Below are 9991 nucleotides of genomic sequence, written 5' to 3'. Positions count from 1 at the left end.
GTTGCTTCACTGGCCCAAGTTGGCACCATCATTGCGCTCTTCCCGGGTGAGGCAGATCAGTCGCTGGCTTCTGGACGGCCGCTCACTGCGGCCTTTTGGTGCATTCTTCATTTCAGTATTGTATTATTTACTTCTGACTGGTTCTTTTTTATGGTTTCTATGTCCTTTTTTATGTTTGCAATCTCATTGGTGAAGTTCTCACTAAATTCCTTGAGCATCCTTATAAACAGTTTTAAACTCTGTCTTTGGTAGGTTGCTTGCCTCCATTTCATTTAGTTATTTTTCTGGAGTTTTCTCTTGTTCTTTCATTTGTGATGCATTTTTTTGTTTCCTCATTTTGGTTGCCTTTTTGTGTTTGTTTCTATGTATTAGGAAGATCTGCTATGTCTCCCAGTCTTGGCTGGGTGGCCTGATATACTAGGTGTCTTCTGAGGTTCAGTGGCACAGTCTCCCTGTTCTCCTGAGCCAGGTGTCCTGAAGGGTGCCTTGTTAGGGTTGTGTGTGCTGTCCTGTTATAGTTGAGTGTTGATTGCTGTTGGCATGTCAGTAGGTGGGATTGACCCTCAGGCTGATTGGCTGTGTGCTTTGACCACATCCACAGCTTATCGGCTACTGTGGAGGAGGCTTACCCACTGAGTGGGATTCACCCCCCAGTGGACTCTGGTGCCTGTTGAGACCACCCTTTGTGTGTGCCACTTGTGGGGCTCATTGGGTATTGCTCTGCTGTGATCTGAAGTCAAAATCCAAGTATGTTGTTTCTGGGCCTCTTGGGATGGGCTCCGGTACAGGCCCAGGTGAGCTAGAAAGCAATCCATAGTTGCTGGCTGCCTGTGCTAAACCTGGAGGTGCATGAAAGAGGCCACGCTACAAACGAAGGGTGGCTGCCACCAGTACCAGGCCGTGAGTAACTCCACAAAAAGCCTAGACACCCTGAGGCCTGTTGCCACCTGCTGGCTCCCTTAAGGTTCAACCACTGATAGAGGCTGAGTGGTACAGTAGTTGAGAGAGGCAGGGTCTCAGGAGTCACCAGACCAGGAAGATTTGTGGTCACCAGATTAATATAGACTCTGGTTTGGTGCCAGTGTTGAGCTTAGAGCAATGCAGCAAAAGTCTCAGAGCACACAGAGGCCAGTCACCGCCCACCTGGGGCCTGTGAACCCTAATAGTTTTTCAAAAAGATTGCAATGTGGGCGGGGCTGGCTGCTTGTGAAAGAAAGTGCCTTCAGCTGTGGGCAAATTGGGTGGGGCGGCATCCCAGCTGAGTCAGCCATTGGAGCAGCAGAGCTCACCAGGCCAATCAGATTCACATTTGGCCTGTGAGGTAGGGCTCAACTCATGAAAGATGGCGCCCACCTGCCGGCTGCATAGGAGAACGATTCCTCTGGAAAAATGCCCTCCAGTCTTCCCTGTGAAGCCACACTTCTCAGTCTGCCCCCCATATGTCTCCGAGGTCCCCCACGTCACCATCCCTCTGTTGGAGCCCAAGGTAAGTGCCTGTGAGTGAGTCTATGCACAGGCTGTTTAGGAGAATGTCTGGGTTTCCCACCGCCTTTTGTCCCACCAGGATGTTCAGAATACCCACTGGTTTTCATAGCCAGGTGTTGTGGGGGCTCCTCTTCCTGGCACCATATTCCAGGCTTGAAAGCCTGGTATGGGGGGCTGGGGTCCCTTGCTCCTCTGGGGGAACCTCCACGGCCAAGATATCGCTCCTTATTTTCAACTACCGCAGTGAGGTTTGGGGCCTATTTAGCGTCTCTTCACCTCCTACCAGTCTCAACATGGCTTCTTCTTTATACTTTTAGTTATAGGACTTCTGTTCAACCAGAATTCAGATGGTTCTCCACATTGATTGTTCTATAATTTAGTTGTAATTTTAATGTGTTCATGGAAGAATGCAGGCATAGTGTTTGTCTACTCTGCCATCTTGGATCTCTCTGTTGCTTTCAGTTTTATATCCTACATGAGTGAAGAAGTCATATGATTCTCAACTTTTTCTGTTTGACTTATTTTGCTTAGCACAATAATCTTAAGATCTATCCATGTTATTGCAAATGGCAGTATTTCATCTTTTCTTAAGGCTGAGTAGTATTCCATTGTATATATGTGCCACATCTTCTTTATCCAGTCATCTATTGAAGGACACTTTGGTTGTTTCCATGTATTGGCCACCATGAATAATGCTGCAATGAACATCGGGGTACATATATATTTATGGATAAATGTTTTCAGAATTTTGGGGTAGATACCAAGAAGAGGGATTGCTGGGTCACATGGTAATACTTCTTAATTTTTTGAGGAAACTCCATACTGTTTTCCATAGTGGCTGTGCCCATTTACATTCCCACCAGCAATGTATGAAGGTTCCTTTTCTCCACAGCCTCTCTAACATTTGTTATTACTTGTCTTGTTGATAACAGCCATTCTAACAGGTGTGAGGTGATATCTCATTGTGGTTTTGATTTGTATTTCCCAAAAAGCTTGTGACGTTGAGCATTTTTTCATGGCTGTTGGTTGTTTTTGTATCTTCTTGGAAGTAGTGTCTGTTCAGGTTTTTTGCCTTTTTTTTAATTAAAGTTTGTTGAGGTGACAACTGTTAGCAAAGTTACATCAATTTAAAGTTTACAATTCTGTAATACATCATCTATATATCACATTGTGTGTTCACCACCCAGAGTCAGTTCTCTTTTCATCACCATATATTTGATCCCCTTTACCCTCATCTACTACCCCCATCTCCCCTTTTTCTCAAATCTCTATTGGCCATCTGTATATCCTGTTTGGAGAAATGTCTATTCAGGTCCTCTGCCCATTTTTTAATTGATTGTGTTGTTGTATGAGTTTTTTAAATATTTGGGATATTAGCCCCTTAGCAGAGGCATTGTTGCAAATATCTTCTCCAATTTGGTTGGTTGTCTGTTTTGTTGACAGTTCCCTTTGCGGTGCAGAAACTTTGTAGTTTGATATAGTCCCATTCATTTATTTTTGCTTTAACTTTCCTTGACTTTTAGTTCAAATTCATAAAATCCTCTCTGAACCCAAGGTCCATAAGTTTAGTAACTATGTTTCTTCTATGCACTTTATTGTTTCAGGTCCTATGTTGTGGTCTTTGATCCATTTTGAGTTAATTTTGGTATGTGGTGACAGATAGCAGTCTAGATTCATCCTTTTGCACATGGCTTTCCAATTCTCCCAGCACCATTTATTGAAGAGGCTGTCTTTTCTCCATTGTATGTTTTTGGCTCCTTTGTCAAAAATTATCTGTCCATATTTATGTAAGTTCATTTCTGAGTTCTCAATTCTATTCCATTGGTTTGTGTGTCTGTTTTTCTGCCAATACCATGCTGTTTTGGTTACTGTCACTTTGTAGTATAAATTAAAGTCAAGGAGTGTGATACCTCCAGCCTTGTTTTTTTCCTTATGGTTGCTTTTGCTATTTGGGGTGTTTTGTGATCTATACAAATCTGATGATTTTTTTGTTCTATTTATTTTTAAAATGTCTTTGGGATTTTGATGGGGATTGCATTAAATCTGTATATTGCTTTGGGTATATGACCATTTTAACTATGTTGATTCTTCCAATCCATGAACATGAAATATCATTTAATTTATCTGTGTCATCTAAAATTTATTTTTAAAATGTCTTATACTGTTCAGTGTGTAGGTCCTTCACATCCTTGGTTAAGTTTATTCCTAGGCATTTTATTCTTTCAGTTGCAATTGCAAACAGAATTGTTTTATTTTTTTCATTTCTTTTTCTGAAATTTCATTGTTAGTATATAGGAACACAATTGAATTTGTACATTGATTTTGTGTCCTGCAACTTTACTGTATTTGTTTATTGTTTCTAATATTTTTTGGCAGAGTGTTTAGTGTTTTCTATATAAAGAAGAATTATGATTTTTGCAGTTTACTCTCAAATGGCTCAGTAGGAAAACCAAAGAGAGAGAAATAAATTTTAAAAAATTAATCTGAAAGAAAAAAAAGTCAGCCTTTTTTCTTTAACTGAAGCTATTGCCTGTAGTAACAGCTCACATTTCCTTGCCTCACGGCCGTACAGCTAAAAACTGACAAGACTGGGACAAAATCCCATGGCTCCTGCTTCTGCTTCTATTGTTTAAAAGTGTGTGTGATACCATCTAATCTTTTTTTTTTAATTGCAAGCTATGAAAAATGATTCCTACAATTGAGGTGAAAATCCTGTTGATATATTTTTCTTTAAACTCAAAGTATGTTGACAAATAATTCAAATGATGACATTGCTAAATATTTCAGGCAAATAAAGCACATGCAATTTTCTCCTTAAACTAATTTACAATGCATCTTACTACTCTCTAGTATAAATGTGATGCCAGATGTTGCCAGACATGAACTGTCAAAATATGGTGTGTCTGTTTCAGTGAACTCAGTGAGTCACAACTTATTTATCTAATCTTTTTTTTTCTTTTAAGAGACGTTATTACATTCACCCTCACGTAGAATGCAGAGTGTTGTTTGAACAATGTCCAGTAAGAGGGCATGGAGAATCTCAGACGTGGATAGAGCAAGTATATATTTAACTTAGGGATGTTTTCCAAATACAATATTTTTCGAAAATCCAATTGGACACATTACAAATGTATATAAACTTAGTTCTTTGTAAAGAACCTTGGGAATCAGGAAAAGCTACAAATTTATGAAATGATTTTGGCAGCAAACAGAAAGCATGAAATATGTTGACCAATGTTCAGACACACACTGTTTAGTCCACAGTTTGGTAATAATGTGATGTTCATTAAATTGTTCTCAGAGTTTGCTTTTGCTTTAAATAGGAACTCAGTTTTTTCTCCCTTTGATCATATTAATGCATGGCTCTCAGATGCACATATTGAACCATTTTTTTTATCAGGCTGGTGAAAAAAGGAAAGTGGGAGAAAAAGAAAGGAGTAAAAGAAACAACTTGGAAGAATTCTTCCATTAATCTTGGGCCTCTTTGAGTAACCAAGAACTGGATGTTCCAAAAACATCAAGACAGCTGGCAACTATATTGAACATTGGAGAGTTTGCCACACTTAAGGTGTGCTAATTGAATTCCCTTTGACAGTGAGCAGCAAACCTTACAGGTGACCTCCTAAATGAAACTGAAGAATGGGCTTCAGGAACTCAATTATCAACTCAATGTTGGTGAGCAGAACACATCTTGCAGGTCTTTGGGAAAAGGGTGCAGGGTAGACTGACAGCAACAAATGGAAGCTGGAGGGACTACACACAGCTCCTAGGGTGATTGACCTCTGTTACCCCATGTGAAAGCCAAATAAGAGGCAAACAGGAGCTGAAAGAATTAGACAATAAATCACAGAGTTGGATTATGCAGCACTGTTATAGGATATTTCCAAATATTTGATAAATGTTGGGTAGTAAATTAAAGTGAAATGCAGTGAAGTAGAAGGACAGCCATGATGAAGCCCATCTAGCATGAAGGCCAACATCTGCTTGCTTTAATTTCATTGATGCATTACTAGTGGGAGAGAGAAAATGATTTTAATATAGCATATACTCTCTACTCCCCTCCCTCTGTATAATTGATCATTTGAAAATTCTTTTTTGCTGGCTATTTCCTATTTGAATTAGTTATCACCACCCCTTGACCTCATCACCAAACAAATTTAAAAAGGAAGGAAAAGATCATGCTGTGACCTCTGTCTCATTGCAATATGATTCCACGTGTCAAAAAGGAAAACCATGTAACAAGCCCCAGATGCTATTAATAGGACAATTGAACACACTGTAATGTTTAAGGAATTTGAGATTGTGCTTTAAATGACAAAAGCGAGGAAGTTCAAGGTTTGGGCTGGATTTTCTTCCTCCTCTGGTGTTTGGAGAGTAAAAAATACAACGGAAATAATATGAAAACAGGTGAAAGAGAAAAAGAAAAGCACCAAACAGACAAAGGAAAACCTTTATTTCTTAGTCATTTTCTGGTACTGAGTTTTATCTACTGAAAGTCACAGGCAATTTTCTTCCTGGACATTCTTCCTATTTCTACACTGCTGAGCGATTGCATACTTTTGTATGTATGGTGTGCATGCTATCTCTCAAGGACTTGAACAGGATAAAAAATGGATAACAATGAGTTAAACCATATCTGCAGTTGTACATTATGTTGAACATAAAAAAGAAAGCTACTGACAAAATTAGCTCATTCACATTTTTCCCTAAGCTAGAAAATACAAGGTGATTTTGGTAAGGAAACAAAAGGGAAGGGCCACTGGTAGAGGATGAAAAAGTACATGAGAAGCAAAGGCAGCAATCAGAGGAACTAAACAACTCTGAGGTCTATCCAGGTCCTTTAGAGTTAATTTGGTTGAGAGGAAAATGCCTTAGCCAGGAGACTCTGGTCTTATCTGCTCTGTTACTCAGTGAAAGTGTGACTTTGGATAAGTCACCAAACCTTTTCAAAAGGGCCTCAATTTCTTCATATATAAAGTAAAAATAATCTATTTTGTCTATCTCAATTGTGCAGGACCCAAAATATTTATGAACACTTTATTGAAAACTTAAAGATGTACGAATCTTAGGGTTATACTTCTGACAATTATTATTATTATTACTGTTATTATTATTATTATTTTACCACACTGGAGTAGGTGAAACTCCTTTTGTTAAGACAAGATGCTAGGGCTTATCCTGCACTGGAGCCAACAGAAGCTAGAATAAGACAGCTAATGTTTAAGCACTTGCCATGTGCCAAAAACTGCACTAAGCCCTTATGTGCATTAAGTCATTTAATTGTTACAACTTTCTAAAACAGAAGTAGTTACCACCCATTGCACAGATAAGCAAATAGGCTCAGTGATTTGCCCAAGATCATACAGCTAGGAAGTGGCAAGCCTGGGATTTGAACCCAGGGCCTGTCCCAGTTACCCTAAATTTGCTGCTTCCAAGTTGAGATGGAGAAACCAAGTTAAATCAGATTCTCTGAATGGGGTGTGCTATGTAAGAGCTGGCCTAAAGAAAATGATTCCCCTTTGGGAATTCCTCCTTTCAGGCATTTTACCAGTATTCATGAATGTGATAAAATCATTCATGCTGAGGTGCTATTCCTTCCAAGAGTCTAGAGAGGGCAATGCTTAACCCACAGAAAGAAGTATTAGCAATGGTATTAAAGACCTTGCAGTACAGAAGTAAGTAGAGGGGTTTTGTGGAAGGGCCTTCAAATCATATCTTTTGGACAATTTTCCTTCTTTGTCTACATTAACAAATGTTCTTTTCAGAACATTAATAGCAAGGTTTCCTTTGTTTTCAAGGGTATAGCAAACACATCTGGGTTTGAATTGTACTCTGACTTTTAGTGGCCTTAGAAGAATATTTAACTTTGAGTTTAGGCCTCCCATCTGCAAAAAATAAATAACAATTATTACCTCACAGAGGGTTAAATGAGACAATGTATGTCAAAGTGCCTGTTTCATAGTATTGTTCCAAAAATAATAACAATAGGTAACAGTTATATAGCACTACTATGTTGCAAATATTGTTATAAGCCCTTATTCACATTAACTTGTATAATCATAATGACCCTATGATGTAGGTACTATTATTATCCTCATTTTATAGTTGAGGAAAATGAAGCACAGAAGGGTTGACTTGCCCAAGGGCCCACAACTATGAAGCAGCAAAACCAGGATTCAAACAAGCAGAGTGACTCTCCGATTGTTGTCTATATAGGAATTTTCAAAAGAAGAAAATTCCATAAAAGAAAAGAAACAAAAGTTTGCAATGATGAAACTATGGCGGGATTGTTTTGACTTCTGAAGGTGTGAATTTTTAAAAAAGCAATGGATAAATATGGGAGCATGTTTAAAAATGAGCAACATCAATAATAACATATTATAGGTAATATTTATACAGCCTTTACTACATACTAAGTCCTATCTTACCTCTCCATAATTCTGAGCTGTAAGTATTCAGTAAGCATTAATAAATACTAACATTTTCTATCATGATTATGAACTCACAATCCAGTAGGAGGAATACAACATATGTACAAATAATTAGAATACAAAATACAAAATTCAAAGTGACAAGAAACACTAAGATAAAGTGATCGAGGAATTCAGAAGCAAGAGAGGGGTGGGAATATATATGCCACTGGTAAAGAAAGTTTAAAATATAGCCATTTACAAGAGAGAAAATAAAAAGAGGGTAAGGGTTGCAAAATGCAGAGCAGGAAGGAACATGAAATTCTAATAGAAGATACAGAGACAGTGAAATGTGCAATATGTTTTGTGAATGACAGGCAATTCATTTTGGTTATGAATGGACACTGTAGAAATGAACTCAGCAAATTAAGATGAGGTCAGTTTTGAGGAATGGAAGATTTGAATTTCAGGCTGATAATGACTTTGAACCTCATTCTGTGGGAAATGTTTGCATGAATAAAGAGCTCAACTTCAGGCAAATTAACCTAGCAACAAATGTAGAATGAATTAGAGGGTCAATGGATAAAGGCAAAGAATCTAGTTAGGCAGCTACATATTGCAATAGCCAGATGATAGACATACGCAGAGAAAGAGAGGGTTTGTTTCTGTATCAAGGGATCAATTCAACATATATTTGTTCAAAATATACTCACTAAATTCCTACTGTGGGCCAGGTACTTGGTGAATTGAGCAGAGTTCCTTTCCTGAATGGGCTTAGTAAATTATAATTTAGTAATTGTAGTTTTAAAATACCTTAGAAGTACATTCTATGAAAAAGTAGACTTGATAAACAGCAGTTTACTGTTGTAGGAAACACTTTGAACTGTGCAATAAAGAAATAATCACCTCATAGAGATGGACAATAATCAAGCTTGCAAATGCTCTTGAATACACAACCACAACCTGTACTTAAATCTTACAACCAGTAGATGGCGATTATCAGCTTTCACCGAGACAAAAAACAACTGGCTTTTAATTCATAGAAGTAAAAGAAAGAGGGATGGGAGAAAAGAAGAAATAAGGGGAGGATGAGAGCATATGTGAAAGGAAGGGAAGAGTTGGCGGTGGAAGAGTGGGAGATGGCAGGGTGATGGGAACTATGTTTGCAGCTCAAAAATATCCCTGAGATATACTTAGTTCAGAGCTATCTTTCTAGCAGTTAAATTTACAGCCAGCTGTGCTGGTGTAGAAAACATTTGTATTGTCTTTCAAGCAGATATTGAAAAAGAGAATGTTCTTATTCCATAACCCCTCCAACTGAGTTTAGTAAAGAGAGGGAGAGGCTGTGTTTGAAAGGTGCTGCACCGGTCTTTTGACCTCATATAGTAAGAAATGTGACTTGAAAAATCTCATAACTATTCTGCTTTTTGGGTATCCCTTTTTTTCTAGGTAAGCTGAAAAGCCTACCAGAGGAAGGGCAAAGCCAGAACAGAGAACTTCCCAATGTATTACAGGGGGCATTTACTAAAGTCAAAACAAAGAGATAAATTCTAGTCAAGCTGACGTTTTGAAATCCACCTGGAGATTATCTCCAAAGGAAGAGTATCTTGAGGTAGACATTGGATCTATCTTCCTGAAGAGAGATGGGAAGATCAGGAGTTCAGAGAGGTTAAGAGCAATTTTTACCCAAATATCCTGTCTTTGCAACCGCAAATTTCTGTAGGTGGAAGTCTGACATAGGACTCACCAGGCTAAAATCAAGGACTGTGTTCCATTCTGGAGGATATAAGGAAGATTCTGTTTCCTTGCCTTCTCCAGATTCTAGAGGTCAACTTCATTCCTTGGTCAGGACTCCTTTCTCCCATCTTCAAAACCAGCAATATTACATTTTTTCTGACCATTCTTCCTCAGTCACATCTCCTGACCACAGCCTAGGAAGGTTCTCCCAATTTTAGGGATGCATATGATTAGATTGGACCCACTCAGACAATCCAGTATAATCTAATCATCCCAAGGTCCATATCCTTAAATATTAATATATCTGGAGAGAGAGAGAGAGAGAGAGAGAGAGAGAGAGAGAGAGAGAGAGAGAGAGA

Source organism: Hipposideros armiger, unplaced genomic scaffold (genome assembly GCF_001890085.2).
Source record: "Hipposideros armiger isolate ML-2016 unplaced genomic scaffold, ASM189008v1 scaffold_121, whole genome shotgun sequence".
In the NCBI taxonomy this organism is placed as follows: Eukaryota; Metazoa; Chordata; class Mammalia; order Chiroptera; family Hipposideridae; genus Hipposideros; species Hipposideros armiger.
Note: the sequence above shows the minus strand (reverse complement) of the source record.